Below are 13,555 nucleotides of genomic sequence, written 5' to 3'. Positions count from 1 at the left end.
CCAGTGAATATCCCAATGGGCAATGAACCAAACGCAAAAGATACAATGACTCCCCTTTAGGAGGAGAATGGAATTCAAAGACAAAATGATTTTTCCCACCTGGTGCAAATAAACAAATATTAGTCTGGTACACTAAATTTGTCCAAGAGGGTGACTATAAGATATACCTTTTGGGAGGTATATACCTTTCTTTTCCAGTTCATTCGAAAAGCTACATTATACAAGGATCATTTTTACAGTGAAATGTCTGTAATATATTAAATGTGCTTTTCAAATAATTTTGGCAATAAAACATTTGAGCAAAACAAAAAAAAGCTACATTAATTTTAAAGATTCTCACAATACATAAAAATATTATTTTCCATTTAACAAAAAGTTTGAAATAGAAATAGGGTGATCTTTATTTTACAAGTTATTTTATCTAATCAATTGTCAACAATGATTACGAAGTAAGAAATTCCCCACAACTCACTGAAATTTTATACTAGCACAATCAAGGAATACAAAACAACAGCCATTTTAACCTGCATCAGGAGACTTTCATACACCTTGGGAAACAACTTGCTTTATACGACATGATTTTATTTTAATGCAACTTTATTTTCAACCACATCTTTCATATTATAAAATGCTTATGGAATTTAAACAATACAATTACAGAGAAAGCAATAACAGTGGAAAAGAGAAATTAAGAGGTATAGACAAGGGAGAACATATGTTTACTACTGAGATTTGAAGTGAGATGGGGAGTCGATGAGGCAGAGAGAAGCAGGATGGCAGGAACTGCAGAGAAGATGGCAGAGGAAAGAGGAGGAAGGAAAAGGGCTTTTCACGAAATCAACAAAAGGAGGCAGTTGGGATGAACTCGAAAGCCTAGGTTCATGGTGTGATGGAATAACCTGGAAAACAAGTTTAAAACTCCAAAGAGGATTCTCAACTTATATTAAAGTCAAAAGATATGGGAAAGATAAAAAGGCCAGGCAAAAAAGGCAGAGTCCTACACTAAAGGCAAGTCATAACACAATACTTACTTGTAAAATAGCCCACAGAGATGTGTCAATGAAGTGATAGAAGAAAACGAGGGTTTCGGCAGCCTTGCAGGATGTTACCAAAATGTCATAAAAGGCGTAATGTGGTAACAGATCAAGAAAAAACGCTGAACTTTAAGTGCTGTCATTTCTGAATCCTGATGAAACCGATCAAGAGACACTGCTTTAAGGAAAGGACTTTTCTAGTTGAGTCTAGACATCAAGACACGAGGGAATGGAGGAAAATATCAATCAAGAAAAGAATGGAATTACACTTGAACTTGGTGCAGCAGCTGACATAACCAGCCCCCTTCCCTGGCCTGCCCCCTGTAGGCTTCTACGCCACCACATGCTCTCCTATCTCCTCCCACCCCTCTGGTAACTTCTGTCTCCTCTCTGGGTCTTCTCCCTCCTCATTCTTCTAAAATATATAGAGGTCCCATTAAAGGAAGGCTGTCTTTTTGATAACATGATACATGAGAAGCTCCCACCTACCTTGGACCAGTCTTCTCCCTGTCCCTTCCACTTCTACACGCCCCACCCTTCCTGTAGACCCACCAGAACCTCTACCACGGCCTCAACTGCACTTGTGCTTTCACACCTCAGCATCTTCGAGTCTCCCACTGAGGCTGCGTGGCTCTGGAATTCCCTTGTTCTTCCTCTGCTTGGCACCCTCTTACTCATCTTTAAGGTTCAGACCTTAACCACCACCCGCTTCTTCCTTGCTCTTACAGTTTGTGTGCCATTTCTTACATGCTGAGATATTTTTTCTACCTTAATAAACTACAAACCCCTTAGGTTCTAAGAATGTGTCTTAATTAGAACTATATCTTTAGGGCTTAGCACATGCCAATATATACTCAATAAACATTTATTTATTTTTTTGGAGACTGGCAGAGTAGACGGCAGAAGAGAATTAAAATAAATAAGTTTAAAATAGACACAGAAATAAAACCCTTCAATATAAGGCACATGTAGACCAAAAAATGAAGCAAAAAAAGTTCCATATCTTGATATAAAGAAAAAGAGGGGGGAAATGGATAAGAAAAACGGAAACACAATAGGTAAGAACCAAATGTATGACCTTCCTTGAAGCCCTCCAATAAGGAATAGTATATATATTGAAATTTTACTGTTCAAAGAGAATGTAAAAAAGTGGTAACTTTTTGTACTAATTTCTGTTAGTACAAAAGCAGCCTTGAATACGTAAAAAGACCTGACCTTGGCCACAAAGAAACTCTGATTGAAATTAAAAAAAGATTCATGAAAGAGATGATTAGAGAGGTAAAAGAAAGCTATTCTCTCAAATATGATGATTTTTTTTAACACTCCAAATCTCTGTTAAGTCTTAACATACGGTGATTATGGAGAACTGGAAAAACTGTGGATGAAAAAGAAGTTCTTTAAAAAAAAAGGGATAACCTCAAGCAAAAGAAAAGAGACAGGCCAAGAGAGGCAATAATATAAGAGTAAGGGTAAAATGACAGGTTAATATTGTTCAGGTATTAGATATGCTAAGGAGAAGCAAAGTCTTAACAAAAGCATCCCTTAATTACTTACAATGTACTATATTGAAAAAATATGACAGTGTCAGGAAGGAGACTATTGGGGGTTGAATATTATTACTTGACGTTTCTCTCTTCCTCTAAGTAAATTCTCCTCCAGTTGAAACATTTTTATTATGACTATACTTTTTAACCAACAAGGCCCCAATATAGAATAAACAGGTTGAGTTCTTAACTGAACCATGTGGATGAACAGAGAGAAGAGAGCTTCCTATCCAGCTTCAAGGCTTTTTGAAAATCCAGGCATATAAAGCAGAAGGAGAAGGCAAGGGAACCAACCAGGAAGAAAAACCTAAAGGCCAGGGAAAAATCTTGAAAACCAAAGAGGTAAACAGTATCCATTTCTCTTCCAGGAATCAAGGTCAGCTTTGAAAATACAAAAAGTATGGAACACAGTGGGCTCTTCAAAATTTCTGCTGAGTTAATGAACAAATGGTGAGGACTAAGCAGGAAGTGCCTAACCAGTGAAACTAGGAATAAACTTGTCAGAAAACAAAGGAGGTTTAGAATCAATTTAAACTAGGAATTGACAATGGTTAGTGCTACAGAATGTTTTATTTCTCCTCTTTCTTTCCTAGACTTTAACAAGCATATCTAAACTTATTAACTATTTCATAAGCAATCTTTAGTAGCAAGAAAAAGGAATTAAGGAGTCAATGTTAAAAACACACACACACACACACACAACTGTAGGATAAATGAATGGTGATTTTCTGATACAATAGATCTGGAAACCCTCTTCCTACCCAAGATACTATCTCACGAGTGACGAAGAGGGACATGTTTCTAATTACACAGGTATGACACTATAAAGTACCTTACTTACAAATGTCACTAATGCTATATTATCTCTATTTTACATGTTTCTTAATTGTTTAATGATGAATAAGAATAAACCATCTGAATGGGAAGAACTATAATAACCCTAAACCTTTAGCAGACACACAATGTATATTTAACTAAAACCTACAGTATTAAAAATTAAGAATATCTGGTGGCAGATAATTTTAATGGACACACTAAAGAGAGAAAACAATCTCTCTCTAGCTATTAAAACCATAAAGTAAATGTGAGTTTATTTTAGCCAAATACTAACTATACATTTGTACATTAAAATAAAGAGCATTTTACCTAATAAAAATATACTGAATTTATTTAGCCTTCTTAACAAAAATCCAAGTACAAGGTCATAGGTATGTCACTGCTAGCCATTCAAGCTAAAAGAGCCATTAGTTAAAATGGCGTAATACTGTTAAATTAACTTTGGGGTATAATTTACATTCCAAAACATGTACTCCATTTTAAGTGTACAGTTCAATGAGTTTTGACAAAGACATATACCAATGCAACCACCACCAGGACCGAGATATAGAATATCTCTATTCTCCCAATCACCCATCCACTCACTGTGCCAGGAAAAAACTGATCTGCTTGCTGTCACTATAAATCAGATTGTCCTTTATTCTAGAGTTAACATATAAGTGAAATATGTATGTACTTTCGTGTCTAATTTATTTTGCTCAGCATAACTGAGATTTTTCCCTGTTGTTACATGTAACAGTAGTTTGTTCCTTTCTTGCTAAATCATATCTATTATACAGACATATTCATTCACCTGCTGACAGACATTTGGGTTGTTTCTAGGACCAAAATGTTTCCAAAATGGCTGTAACATTTTACATTCCCACCAGCAATAAGTGAGAGTTCTAGCTGCTCCACATCTTCATCAACAGTTAATATTGTCAGTCTTTAGACATTCCAGTGGTTGGGTGGTGATACCCTACAGTTTTAGTTTGCATTTCTCAATGGAATAGTAATGATGTGGAGCATCTTTTCATGTTCTTATTTGCCATATGTATCTTCTTCAGTGAAATGTCTATTTTGCCCATTTTCATTGGTTTTTTGTTTTCTTATTATTTATTGAGTTGAAAAAGTTCTTTATACATTCTAGATACAATCTTTATCAGATATATCTTTTGCAAATAGTTTCTTCCAGTCTGTGCTTGCCTTTTTTTTTCTATACATTTATTTTATTTATTTATTTTTGACTGCATTGGGTCTTCGTAGCTGTGAGCGGGCTTTCTCTAGTTGCGGCGAGCAGGGGCTCCTCTTCATTGCGGTGTGCAGACCTCTCATTGTGGTGACTTCTCTTATTGCGGAGCATGGGCTCTAGGCTCGCGGGCTTCAGTAGTTGCGGCCCACAGGCTCAGTAGTTGTGGCTCGTGGGCTTAGTTGCTCCACGGCATGTGGGATCTTGCCAGAGCAGGGCTCGAACCTGTGTCCCCTGCATTGGCAGGCAGATTCTTAACCACTGTGCCACCAGGGAAGCCCTTGCCTTTTCATCTATTTGATAATATCTTTTAAAGAGAAAAGTTTTCAATTTTTAAGGGCAATTTATCATTTGTCTTTTATGACATATTTTTGTGTGTCCTAGCAAGTGTTTTACTTAAGAGCAGTTTCAAAAGAATAAACCCTAAGACAGATAGTGTTTAATATCTTAAATCTGGGAACAGTTAAATACAGATCATTCAAATTTTAAGATATCAAACTGGATGCTACAAACACTTCCAGTGGGAATACAAAATGGTACACCCACTTTGGGAAAGTCTGACAGTTTATTATAAAGTTTACATACTCTTACCAAACCATCCAGCAATCCCACTTTTAGGTATTTACCCAAGTGTATTAAAACCTGTATTTAAACAAAAACCTGTACACAAATGTTTATAGCAGATTTATTCATCATCACTCCAATCTGGAAATATCCAAGATGTCCTTCAACAGGCAAATGGATAAACAGTGGTACACCTATCCAATGAAATACTACTCAGTAATAACAAGGAATGAGTCACGGATTCAGGCAATAGCAGAGATGACTCTTAAAACGCATTTTTTAACTGAAAGAAGACACACAAAGGCTACCTAATTGTTTAATCTCATGTACATGATACTCTGGAAAAGGCTAAATTATAGCGAAGGAAAGCAGATCAGTGGTTACCGGGGAGTTAGGGGAGAAGACAGGGTTGCTTCCAATGACTACAAAGGGGCCACGCAAAAGAATTTTTACAGCAATGAAACTGTTCTGTATGCTTCTGTTTTCAGTCTTTGCTGTGGACCAAGACAGTCAAGTTGGAGATTTGGTATCCCAGAATCGGCTTGTTTATGGGCATCCTAGCTTATTAGTCTGTTTTTGACCAGCACATCCTGAAAGGTATCTACTAGTTGGCATGTCCTGCCCATTCATTATGCACAGGGCAAAGCCTGATCTCAGAGCCCCAGCCGCTCACCTGGCCCTTGGGGACCACCTGCCCAGAAAAGAGACCTTCATGACTTCAGAGTGATTCCCGACCAGGAACAAATCAGTCACTACAGATCTGAATTTATATATATGAGTAGAATTAGCCATGTTAAAGACATAGAAATAACTTGGGTAATTAGAGCAAGTGGTCTCTAATAAAAGTTAATGCAAAAAATAGAAGAGTTTTAAAATAACAACTATTATCTTTAGTGTGAATTAATAGGGCATAGGATCCATAAAATAAGTACAAGCTAATTTAGAAAAAAAATTTTTTTTAAGTTCGTGGAAATTAAAGTCACGGTATTCAAAATAAACTGAAAATCTAAATGAAAAAAATAATAAGTAACCTGGAACACAGATGCAAGAAACCTAATATCTATATAAAGTGAATTCAAGAAGAGATTGAAGCTGATGAAAATTCAAGAAAATGCTAGAAGATACTGTAATATTTTAGAAATCCTTAAGGAAAAAGAACTGACTCAAACTCTTATTCACATAGAAAAACAAACAACAAACAGAAAACTGTTTCTGGACATGCAAGTATACTTCCCATAACTCTTCTTAAAAACATTACTCAAGAAAGTATTCCAGTCAAAAAACAAATGAACTAAAGTAAATAATTTTTAAAAAGGGAAGACATAATATTCAAGTAACCAGTGACCTTATAGTTAAGTCTAAATCATTATAGATGCAGTAGTGGTAAAGTTGAAAAGGATGGTTAGGGAATAAAACAGAAGATAAGTGATTTAAAAAGGAAATCAAATCAATAGAACCAAGAATGTGGGGAAGGCAAGGAGTCAAGGTCTCACTTTATTAAATGGAGGTGTGAGGGCAACAGAAAGTCAATTCTACATGGTTTTAGAATTTCCAAACTTGCAGAGGAGAAAAAAAGTAAATATGAATAGGTTAAATTTTCCTATTAAGAAGTAAGCCCTTTTGCAAGCGATCCTTATAATGGAGTGATTCTGTATTTTGACTATGGTGGTGGTGACAAGATCTACATAAAATGTCAGAGAACACACATACACACACAAGTGCCTGTAGTGATAAAACTGATGAAATCTGAGTAAAGTGTGCAGATTGTGTCAATGTCAATTTCCTGCATGTACTATTGTGCTATAGTTATGCAAGATGTTACCACAGGAAGAAACTGGGTGAAGTATATACATAAGATCTTCCTGTATAATTTCTTTTAAGTGCTTGTGAATCTATAATTATCTTTTTAAAAAAGTTTTCTAACAAAGCAAAATAAATAATAAATAAAGACAAACTTTCAAGTTGGGAGGGGGGAAGGTTTTAAGGAAAAATGAAAGTCTAGCTAGATGATGTTTTACATTTATAAGAGAGGCAAGTAAAGTAAAATGATGTAGAATAACTGAAAGAAACATATGGGCAATAAAGATCTATCCAGTATACACAAAACTGACAGAGATGGCAACAGTAATATCAGAAATCATTAAACAGAACAAAAAATATTTATATTTTATAAGATTAAAATCCACTAAGAACAAACATCTTTAAGGATGAATCCAACCAAATTCACAGTCACAGTAAGAGACTAATATATTTTGCTTACTGATTTGTCAGTTTTGAGAAAACAGTAAATAAGGATATAGTACAATGAATGTGTCAAACCAAAAACAGGGGAAGGACAGCTTATCAAAAATGTTTTGGGAAAATGTCCATACATTTAGAAAAGTAAATTTAGAATACAGAGTTGATCCTTGAACAATGCAGGGGTTAGGCGCATGGGACCTCTGTGCAGTTGAAAATCCATGTATAACTTATAGTTGGCCCTGCATATACACAGTTTCTCCTTATCCTCAGTTTTGCAGATTCAACCAACAGTGGACTGTGTAGTACTGAGCATTTACTATTGAAAAAAAATCCACATCATACTAGCAAATGCAATTCAAACCCATGTTATTCACTGGTCAACTATATTATCAAAGCAACCATTTTTTTAAAAAATCTAAATATATAATACAAAATATCCAATAAGAGAATATGTACAAAGAGTATTTTAAAAACCTTGGAATGGAAACTCAGGAGGCCATAAAGGAATAGAACACAGAACTGACAACATACATATTAAAGATTTCTACATGGCAAAAGCTCCCAGAAACAGCATGTAAAGAATAAACTATGAAAAAATACTAGCAAATGGTGTACCAGGTCATTGATAGCATGGCATGTAAAGAGCTATTACAAATCAGTAAGAAAAAGAGGAACACTTCAACAGAAAACTAAGCAAAGAATATGAACAGGTAAGTAACAAAACATTTACAGATATTCAACTCCATCAATAAGCAGAAAAATGCAAAATTAAAACAGTAAAAATACTACTTTTCATCCATAAAATTACTAAGATGTAAAAAGTGATACCATTTTAGCAGTGATTTTTTTTCCAGGAAAATTCTTCACAGGTCTCTCACATTTCTGCATATCCTATAAGCAGGGTCACTGATAATCTCTGTTCCAAATTATCCTTTCAAGGGTATTTATACAGCAAACATTGTTGGCAGATAAAGAGAGGTCTCCCTCTGGAGTAGAGGGAAGGTTTGTTTTTTTTTTTTTTACTATCCAGCATAATAAAGATAATGTCTCTCTCTAGGGCAAAGGTTAGGCAGGTTTACTTGCAGCCTATTATGAATGAGTCAGGTTCCCTAAGCTCAGGGTTCCTCTCTTGTAATGCAATCTACTGCATGTGCTAGAATCATCTGACCCTCATCACGTCACCCTGTGGAAATTAGGGTTCAAGGAAATGGCACAAGACAATGATGATCCTCTGGTTACTGTTATTGCTGTGCTTTGTCTCTGACCCAGGATCTCATGTCTTCTACCAGCAACCATAAAACTATGAGCTTGCAAGTAGGGTAAAACTCAGCCTTGACAATTCCTGGCAATGATACAGCAACAGCAGACAGCATTCTCAGAAACTGTATAAATTTACTCTTATGACAACCTTTTGAAGAGAAATATGGAACAATCTATCATAATTTTAAAACGTGTATAGCCTTTGACCCAGCAATTCCACGTCTAAGCATTCACACTAAGGAACTAAGTAAATGTGCAAATACGTGCACACAAAAGTAATCCCTGAGGCTTTGTTTCTAACAGAAATAAATTTGGAATAGCCTAAATATCACCAGAGGATTGGTTAAATAAATTTTGGGTTATTCCTACAATGAAATATCAAAATACTTTAAAAAGATAATGGTATATGCACTGACACAGAAAGATGTTCATCAATTATTACTAACTGGCAGTTAATGAAACTTATACGTAGTATACTGCCAGTTATGAAACACACATAGGCTTATACACATGTATTTTTAATGTCTGGAAGGAAAGAGAACAAGTGATTAAACAGTGATGATCTCTGGGAAATGGGGTTACCAGATAGATGGGCATACCACACTTTTACTTTCCCCTTTGGCTATTTCTGTATTACTTGACTTTTTTTTAAAGAACGTATACATTTATTTTATGATCTAATAACATTTCTAAGTATCTATTATAGCAACACTTGAAAATTCATTACGTTTAAGATGTTCAACTGGGATAGTAAAATACAAATGGGCATGGTGCAGTCCCAGGGATCACTTCTATAGGCATTTATCCCTTAGAGCTACTGAAACCAGGTACAGAACATCCCGAGTCACAGCTGATGAGGAGAGACACACTCCACTTACTAGTACACAATGCAAAGTCAAAAGACATGCAGATTTGAATCAAGCTGCTTTTCTAGGTACATCTCTGAGGAGCAACTCTAACATGGCGAGTTGTGAGTTAGCAAGAGAAGGGATTTATTTAACAATGGTTAATGACTCAACTGACCATGAGAAAGGCAAGCTAAAAAATAATTTCAACAAGAGGCAAGAAACTTTAAGGAGGGGGTGGAGTAGGGAGGAAGGGGTAAAAAAGGAAATCAACTTACCCTCACTAAATGTGTCCATTCCAAAAATATTTAGGTACTGTTTGAATCACTAGACACTAAAACACATTATGAAGCTAAAGTAATAAGACCAGCATGGTATCAGTACAGGAAGCCAGAGACTGCTAAACATTAATTCAGAAAAAGTCCCAAGAATATACAACAATTAGGACCTCAGATAAATACAGTACTTGCCATCAGTAGGGAAAAACAGAATTCAACAAATGATGACGGGGACAATGACTAACAACTAGGAGAGAGGAAAAAAAGGGCCTTAATTCCGTCCTTATACTAAAATATAATTGAGGTAGGTTAAAGATTTCAATATGAAGAATAAGACCATTGGGCTTCCCTGGTGGCGCAGTGGTTGAGAATCTGCCTGCCAATGCAGGGGACACGGGTTCGAGCCCTGGTCTGGGAAGATCCCACATGCCGCGGAGCAACTAGGCCCGTGAGCCACAACTACTGAGCCTGCGTGTCTGGAGCCTGTGCTCCGCAACAAGAGAGGCCGCGATAGTGAGAGGCCCATGCACCGCGATGAAGAGTGGCCCCCACTTGCCACAACTAGAGAAAGCCCTGGCACAGAAACAAAGACCCAACACAGCCATAAATAAATAAATAAATAAATAAAATTAAAAAAAAAAAAAAAGAATAAGACCATTAAAAGTACTAGAAGAAAACAGAGGAGGACACTTATATACAATTCACGTGGCAAAAGGTCTTTCTTCAGAGGATATCAGAGTTAGATCCATGAAGTTAAAACCGATTATGTTGATCACAGCAAAATTTAAGAGGGTGAGGCAATGAGACTAACCCAGTAAAGAAAGAAAGGGCGGTTTTTGTTAACTGGCCATATTTAGAAGTAAAAGATAAACAGGAACATTTTACGATGTCACTGTACAGAGGACTATAATTGCATTACTGGATCGCGGCGCTAGTAAAAAGGAATTAACCATCTTACATTGAGCTGACCTCTCTGATTTTCAAGTCCATAACAGAAGGGAAGAGTATGAAAATGCAGGACTCAGAAAAGCCAAAATTTGGGACAGTAGTAAAAAGAAAAAAAGAGAGAAAGAGAGAGAAAGAAAAGAAAAGATATGGTACTCAGAAAGGAAGTGTGGAACGAAGGATCCAATTCAATGAACGAGTAGAACACCTACTACGGGGTGATGCATACTGTCACTAGAAAAATAAGGACATGTCCCTTTCCCCAAAAAACTTAGTATCTAATAAAGGGCTAGAGAAACACTGATGTCTCTGGAAAATCTCTCTCTACTCAACCAACAGGTACAATATGTAATATAGGACAACAGAAGCAATGAAGTGAGCTTTAAGGGGAAAAAAATGTACTTATATTCTGAACTTAAGAATACCAAGAAGCAGTAAAAGCAGCTTGTGTCCTCTAACAGACCAAAGCAGGCAAGATCCCCGCACCTGCCGTGAGTCCTCCGGGGCATAAAGCCAGACACAGCATCCTTGCCAACGCAACTACCTGACCACAGGTTTATAGCATCTTGACTTTCTAGTTATTTGTATATTTTAATTTGTGACTGCAAGCGAGGCTTTGTGGCAACGAGCGTTCGGGAAACCATCAAGGAAATCCAAAACCACTCCCACTGCAAACATGCTGACAAGGAGGCTAAGTGGATGTTCATCATCACACTGTATTCTAAGGATATCCCTAAAACATAGGAACAGGGCTGCTGCCGGGTATCTCGTGGCAGTCCTGAATTAAGACATGGGCCTGGTTAGGTAAAAACCATCGGGTGCCAAAAAGAAATCAAGGAAGCACGCGCAGGAGGCAACAAGTACACAGGCGGGCAGGTGGCCAACTCGGGGCTGCAGGGTCAGCACTACCCGCCAACCCCGCGGTGTAAACAACCCTGCGCCGCGCGCACTGGGCGACGCCTCACGCCCGGCAGACAGTCGAGCAGAGAAGCAGCGCCCGAAGCAAGTAAGCTGTTTGCAGGGTCACCAGCAAGCCCAGCAAGCGCAGGCGGGCGGCGGGGCCAGTAAGGCCGGGGAGGGAACCTCTGCCGGGCGCCCGGGCTCCCCGAAGCGCGGCTCCGCCCGGGCCCGGCCCAGCCCCAGCACCGAAAGAGGAAGACGGAGACCCGCAGGAGGGAGAAGTAAAGGAAGGGCCGTACCCTGCAGGGTCCGGTAGAGGCGCGCGCCGTAGGCTCCACCAGCGACCAGCCGGCGCGGGGAGGCCGGGGCGCGGGGGCGACTTCCAGGCTCCGCACAGCGGCGCAACGGCACGCCCGGCCGAGCACGACCCGGAAGGAAGAAGCGCAGGCTGCGCGGAGGGGCGGGGCCAGGGACGGGGCGGGGCCACAGCGGCGTCTGGACCGCCTCTCCTAGGCCGAGGGGAAGAGCTTCCTACTGCCTTCCCTGCCGGAGTCGTACCCTACAAATTGCCCGTTACTCCCCAGAAGGCAGCGGTTGCAAATGTACCGCGGAAATAATCTCTTCCTCTTATCGGCCTGCTAGGACTTCTCCAGTCTAGAGTTGTTGGGTCAGGGGATGCACAGGGATTACTGATGTTAAGGTTCTCAGAGGAAAAGTGGAACAAAAGTTATAGGCGCTCTAAAGGCATAATTCACCAAGTTTGCAAACCTCTTCTGTCCCAGATACAAGTCCTTCCTGCAGGCTCACCTCCCTCCCAACATTCCGAAGGCCGTGATCATTATCTCTGTTGAAGAAGATGCTCTCACGGTCTCCCTTAATCATTTTAATGTATTTTGAGTAGATACAATATTACTCTTTTTTTAGTTTGCATATTTATCTTGCATATTGCAAGGTTTCCATTAAGATGGAAAACATTTAATACTGAAGAAAGGTTGACCTACACATTACTTGCTATCTAATTGCTCCTAAAGAGGCAAAATAATGATATTTATTTATAAATTAATACATGAACTGAGCTAATACATGATGTGCAGTATAAATTGTATATAAAAATGGAAAATTTTTAACAGAATTGAAGCTTAATCCCCATTCCACCCTCAACTCTCCTTGAGTGTGGCCAGCACTTGGTGACTTGCTTGCAAAGAATATGGAAAGGAGGGGAAAGTAGCTTCATTGTGGAGAAAGCTGGGAAACACTTCCTTGGCCAGATGGAAGTTAACACGGTTAGTGATAAGCCAAGTTGATAGCATGTGCCTTGATATGGTGAGATGAAAAGGGTACTTCATCTCTGTGATAGTCTTCCTCAAAACCTGTAAACCCTGTCTAACCTTGAGAAAACAGCAGAAAGCCCAGGTATCCTATAAAAAACCTGAACTAAATGCCAAGTTAATGAAAACAAAAAAAGAAGAAAAACTGAGAAATTGTCACAGACCAGAGCCCTCTCCCTTAGGAGACAGGACCACTAAATGTAACATGGTATTTCGAATGGGATCCTGGAACATGAAAAGAACATTAGTGGGAAATCTAGTTCTACTAGAATAAAGAGTGGAAATTAGTTAATAGTGATGTACCAGTGCTGGTTTCTTAGTTGTAACAAAGGTACTATTGTAACATAAAATATTAACAATAAAAGGAAAATGGATGAGTGATATAAGGGAACTCTCTGTATCATCTTTGCAACTTTTCTGTAAATCTCGATTTATTCTAAAATAAAGAATGGATTACAAATAATAAATTAATTGTAAGTAAATGAAACTGTTTATGGTTGCCAGCTAGACTTAATTGAGCTGATGTCCATAGAGCACTCACTCAGTCTTAC

The 13,555-nt window shown here is 38.2% G+C and overlaps 1 protein-coding gene across 3 annotated transcripts in view; it reads right to left on the bottom strand.

The window, feature by feature from the left end:
• The window catches only part of FBXL4 (F-box and leucine rich repeat protein 4), a 70,532-nt gene extending 58,407 nt beyond the window's left edge, over window positions 1-12,125 (bottom strand). For 2 of the 3 annotated variants that reach the window (XM_082475229.1, XM_082475231.1), the window contains exon 1: window positions 11,976-12,125. The gene's annotated coding sequence lies outside the window, so the exon portion shown is untranslated. Of the gene's footprint in view, window positions 1-9,831; window positions 9,851-11,975 lie in introns of those variants that run through there. The other variant, XM_082475230.1, reaches the window with a different exon arrangement.
• Window positions 12,126-13,555: the final 1,430 nt, after the last annotated feature.

This window comes from Balaenoptera physalus, assembly GCF_965194825.1.
Source record: "Balaenoptera physalus genome assembly, chromosome: 9".
Classification (NCBI taxonomy): Eukaryota; Metazoa; Chordata; class Mammalia; order Artiodactyla; family Balaenopteridae; genus Balaenoptera; species Balaenoptera physalus.
The sequence above is the reverse complement of the archived record's forward strand: the minus strand, read 5'-3'. Positions and strand labels throughout refer to the sequence as shown.